This window comes from Populus trichocarpa, chromosome 5 (assembly GCF_000002775.5).
Source record: "Populus trichocarpa isolate Nisqually-1 chromosome 5, P.trichocarpa_v4.1, whole genome shotgun sequence".
Lineage (NCBI taxonomy): Eukaryota > Viridiplantae > Streptophyta > Magnoliopsida > Malpighiales > Salicaceae > Populus > Populus trichocarpa.
Genome location: NC_037289.2, coordinates 9189780 through 9195779, shown reverse-complemented (window position 1 = coordinate 9195779; position 6000 = coordinate 9189780).

Sequence of the window (6000 nt, the reverse complement as noted above, 5' to 3'; positions counted from 1 at the left end):
AGATAAGACTTAGTTCTGTTGGGTAACGAGTATACCGCTAGTATTATATAAAAAAAAATTATATAGAAAATAAATAATAATAAAAAATATTATTTTGATATATTTTAAAAAATAACTGTTATTATAATATCAAACACTATATAACAAAAAAAAATTAATCCCACTTTTTTATTTGTTAATTTCATTTCATAATTTTATGAGGAAAACCCTCGTTTTAAAATATTCTTTAATTAGAATTAAAACACCATAAAAAAAAATATTATGGATGAATAATTTTTTTACATTAATACTATTTTCAAAAGGTTATTGCATTTTAAGACTAAGGTGGTAGAGATATATATAATGTTCTGGCATATGTTGTTATCTATGATAAAAAAAAAAAGATTATAATTTATTTATTTATTTATTTTGTGTTCATAAGTAAAGATTTTAAAAATTTATGGTTGTGAAAGTATTCAGACCACTTTGCAAATAACATTTTATATAATATACATGGTAATTGAAAAGTAAATATCGAATTTTATTATCAATTACATGATTTTTTTTGTGGTTTAGATTTTTAGTCATATTGGGCTGTTTGGTTTCGGTTTGGTCACCACGGTCCTTGTACATGCAATTTTTTTTATTAACATGGATGTCCGGATCAGTTTACGCGTACTTCGACTAATCCTATAGACCCTGAAGTTAACGATCATAAAAGTCTTCAATAGTCTTGAAATGACTTGAACTCATGATCATTAGAGAGTAAACTCAAGGCTTGACTAGTTCGGTTACCTATCAGAGTTGCAATTCTTGAGTGCATTTGACCATTTATTTAAATCTACGGCTAGTGGAGAAATAGATGATGAGATTGGATACACTTGTAATCAAGAGGAAAGTTTCTTCATGTTCCATTATATACCTAATTCTCTTCCTCTTGTTTTTCTAATTTAAAAAAGATTTCTTACCTTTTATTCCATGAAATTGTTTTTTCTTCTTTATAACGTTTTTAATAAATCTGGACTATCCACGTGTACCTAATTTGACAATTCATTTCTCCATCGCTACCGGACTTGGATGGAGGGATCAAAGCGATCAAGAATTGAAAGTACCATACTTACCAGAACATGCTCGCCCAACGTTAACTTTAAAACAATATCGTACAAGTTTTTTTTAAGTAAAAATAATGTTGTTTTGGATAAAAAAACTGAAACAACATAATTTTAAATAAAAATTATAATAAATTATGGATAAAAAAGGAGTTCAATGAGAGATGTTTTACACACCTTGTAATATCTCTCTAACCTTCTTCTTTATAGTTTTCGAGCTTCTTTCACCTCTTGTTTTGCTTTTTATTTTAAATTATTTTTCAAACTATGTTTTACATTAAATTGATTTTTTTAAATGTTTATTGATTTTGGTATAAAAACAAAAATAAAATATAAACAAATATAATCTCAATCGTTCTTCATTTGAAAACCTACGAGTCCTTTCAGGTAAGATGGAAAAACTGTAAATGTAGGTGTACGAAAGGACATATGATAATTAGAAAATCAAATTGCAGATAAGTTGGAAGTGGGCCTTTGTATACTAAAAGGGTGCGAGAGAACAATTTCTTGTCTAATCAAACAACTAACAACGATGGAGCATGACATGAAATCTTGTCTGGGATCTTAGAAGTAGATTTTTCTACACCCAGACAGTACTGAGTTCTTGAATGCTTTGAATAATCCAACTGAGCTCATTAGTCAACCTCCAACACGATTGAGTCGAAGAAGGCTTCTGTGATAAATGGGAGGGAGGGGAGACACAAAAGATATGGCTAAATCATTGTAGCCATGTATATATATAAAATAATATTCATTAGCATAATTTCACTCTTTAATCACCTTTTATTTTATTATTATCCTTTGATATATTGTTTTAAGAATTATGTTTTATAATTTTTTTTATTGGGTTATAAGTCAATTTTATAAATTTAGTTTTTTTTCCTCAATCTTAGCCTTCGATATTAAATCTTTTAGGAGTGGGGTTTTATAAATTTTTTGTATTTTCTTTTTATAAATTTATCTTGATGTCATTACTCAAATCACGGGTTTAACATGTTGGTTAATGTTGGTTTTTTATGCCATTTTTTAATTGATTTTTTTATTTCACATTTTAACATTGAGTTCATTGAAAATTGAGTTTCATAATTTTTTTTTTATTTGCTTTATACGGGATTATCTCAATCTCATGACTTGGATCGCGGATTTGACAAGTTGACTTAAGTTGACTATGTTCGTTTTCTTATAACTTTTTAATTTTCTGAGTTGACTCGGTTTATTCTTTTTTGGTCATTTTTAATTAAATATTTTTTTTTTCAATTTCACCCTCCAACAACTCAATATTATTTTTTATTTTTTTAATTTAATCATTCAATATTAGGTTGTTTGAGAATTGAACTTCATATTTTTTTTTAATTTGCTTTATGTGGAATTATCTTGGTCTCATAGATTTGGTTTTTTTTTCCTTTCCAATTTCAACCATCAATATTAGATGTTTTGGAAATGGAGCTTTATATTTTTTTTATTTTAATTTTATGAAGTTATCTCAGTCTTTTTACCTAACTTGCGAGTTTAATAGTTTAATCCAGATTGACTCAGGTCATTTTTTTTTGTCGCCTTTTCTAATTGATTTTATCTCAATTTCATCATTTAACATGGGTTGGTTGGAAATTGAGTTTCGTAATTTATTTTTTTACTTTTTACAAGGTTATCCCGATCTCATGACCTGGATCGTGAGTTTGACAAGTTGATTTGGGTTGACTCATTCATTTTTTTGTTACATTTTTTTAATTGAATATTTTTTTAAAATTTAGCTTTGTAATTTTTTTATTTAATTTATATGGTGTTATTTCAATCTCATGAACCATGCTATAATTTGGTATGTTGATCCGGGTTGACTTGGTTCATTTATTTTATCCTTTTTAATTGATTTTTTTTTAATTTCACCCTCTAACAACTCAATCTTTGTTATTTTTTTTTAAAAAAAAACTATCCTTCGATACTATATTATTCGGAAATTGAGCTTTGTAATTTTTTTTCAATTTGCTTTCTATCAGCCTTATGGATTAAGTTTTTTTTTCCTGAATTTCAACCTTAACACAATAAATTTGTTGAAAATAAAAATTTATAATTTTTTTGAATCTGTTAGTTATAATAATTGTTCTTAATTCCATCAATAAAAGTAATGCCAGCGAAATCAGTGTTTAAATGACATAATATTTAGTCAATAAAATACAAATTTCTGGTAGAGTGTGCCGAACTATGAATCTAACCATCAAAGTGCAGGATCCAACTCAGTCAAGATTAAGAGTCATGTAGTTATTAGTTCTGCCATGCAGGTTATTGGTTGAATCAATAAATCATAAAAAAAAATTAAAATAATAGTTTAAATTGCTTTAAAAATTAAAAATTTATTAGCTTTTGAAAAAAAATATTATTTATTTCAATTATTTTCCTTATTGATTTTGATTGAATTCTATCTTAGATTTCAATTAAATTGGTTGATTTAAGAAGTTAACTATAATATTTGAAATAGAGATTTCATATGAAGATATTAGTTTCTGTTAAACAATAATATAAATTATATTTTGAATCTCATCTAATAGTTTAAGCTATTGGGTTAAATTAGTTATTTGACATGGTATCAGAGTTTTGATGATCAAATAGTCACGAATTCGAATCTCATCATCCCTATTTATTTGATAAAAATTAAGCACAACGTAAAATGAATTTATGCAAATTTCAAGCTTAAAAGATTTTTATTTGACGGGATGTGTTAGAGAATAATATAAATTATATCTCGTAATCTTACCTAATAGTTTAAGTTATTGGATTGAGATGGTTTTTTGACAGGTTCAAAATAAAACATCAATCAGACAAAAACCATAGAGGTAATCTACAAAAATTCTGGAATTGCAGAATAAATATTTTCCATGAAATAAAACTTAAATTTCTCAAGCTTAAGATTTAACCTGAGGTTTTTTAAATTTTAGGGCTGTCATTGATATATAATCCGGAAGGTGGCTTTTTCACTGGTTGAGTTTGATAGATCAATGCATTATAAATTAATTTCGATGATAATTTAAATTTATTTATTTAAAAATAAAAATAAAACGCTTGGGTTTTTTACTATTGAGTCTAATGTAGCTCTCCTCGTTGTTTAACAGTTCTTTTATTTATTTTTACTTCTTTGGTCCCTGTAGTTTTTAGTGTTGATATTTAGACTCTAAAGCTTCATTTCTTTCACTTTTCAATCATTAAATGTCGAGAAGAAAAAAGAAAATTATATATAAAAAAAACATTTAGCCAATTATACACCGATATTGATGCCAATAAATTAATTTTAAAGATAAAAGTTTAATGATGGTGGCCTGGATCTTTAATCATACTAGAAAAAATATATCTTGTATGAAGTTTGTTTAGATTTAGTTTAATTTTAAGTATTTAGAGTGATTGCACGGTGTTTTAGGATTTAAAATGAGATTATTGAGGTTAATAAGATTTTTTAGGTGTTTTTAGATAGAATATAAATCCAAAATTAGAATTTGGAGTATAAATTAGCCGAATTCCAATTGTCAAACCATCAAAGTTGGCTGGTATTTATTTCAATGAACAACATGTCGTCCACTTGAGTTTTAGTCAAAAACAAATAGGGGTGTTGGCTTGGACTTTCAAGTCTACGAGCGCGTAGCCTTCATTTTTTTCTTTTTTCTTTATTTATTTATATATATTTTACAATAAAATCATTAAATGATGTTTAAAACTCATCTAGTTAGGCATGAATTTTCAAATAAAGTTAGGTTTTTTTCTTGATAATATTAACAATTATTTTATGAAGAATTATATAATATGACGAATTTATTTAGAAAATTGCTCATGAATATTTAATAAGAATAAAATATCTATTTTATTATCTTTTATTATAAACTTTTCATATAGTTTTCTCATACTAATTATTCTTTTACATTTTTTTGTACAGCTACGTGAAAATTATAAAGGCATTTTGTTTTTGGTTCTTGATTGAAACTTTTTAGATTATGATAATTTTTATTTAAAAATAATAATTATATTAAAATAAAAAAATGTGTTTTCTTCAATATAAAAAATAAATACATGAATAAAGAATGAGAGTTTTGATTAAAAAAATATATTTTTCTCCTCAATTTAAATTATTAAAACCCTAATGATATTTGTTTCAATTACTCTAAGTTTTAATTCAAAAACTGTGATGATAAAAAAGAAAATTTTCTGAAAATAAAAAAAGAAATACATAAATATGATAGAGGGATTTGGATTAAAAAATGCATTTTCTCTCTAGAATTTAAATCTTTTTATTGTTTGGAATATTTATTTCAATTATCAAAGAACCCGCAGAACAAACTAACTAAAACAGTAAAATGCTTGTTAAATGATATGATCGATCGACCAAAACCACATGAGATTTGACAAATTGGTTTTCCTTCACGGTTGCTAACAACAGAAGCAAACCAATCCAACTCTCTAACATGAATATTAGTTTTTAGCATATGTTTCCTTTCAGCTATGCTTGGTAATCTGGTTAAAAATATATTTTTTAAATCGTTTTAATATACTATGTCAAAAATAATTTTTAAAAAATTTAAAAATATTATTTTAATGAATCACATAAAATACTTTATAAAATAATAATTACTATACTCTTGGATAATCGCATAACCTTGAGATATCTCAAAACGTGTTATCACACATTTCAAAAGTTGCATACTTGTATCAAAAATATAAAATAAAGACGGTCATTTCATAGTAAATTGCAAAGAACTTTTCTCGACGTGAATTCACCACAGATACATTCCAAGGTTGCTTTCGCTGTGTCCCTGAGTTATTTATTTATTTATTTATTTTTGGCAAAACCTCGTCAAAAATATCCTCCGCCGTTGCTTTTCCACCGGTCCAACATTGATTTTACTCTCTTTGGGTGGACCCTTATTTTGTCCTT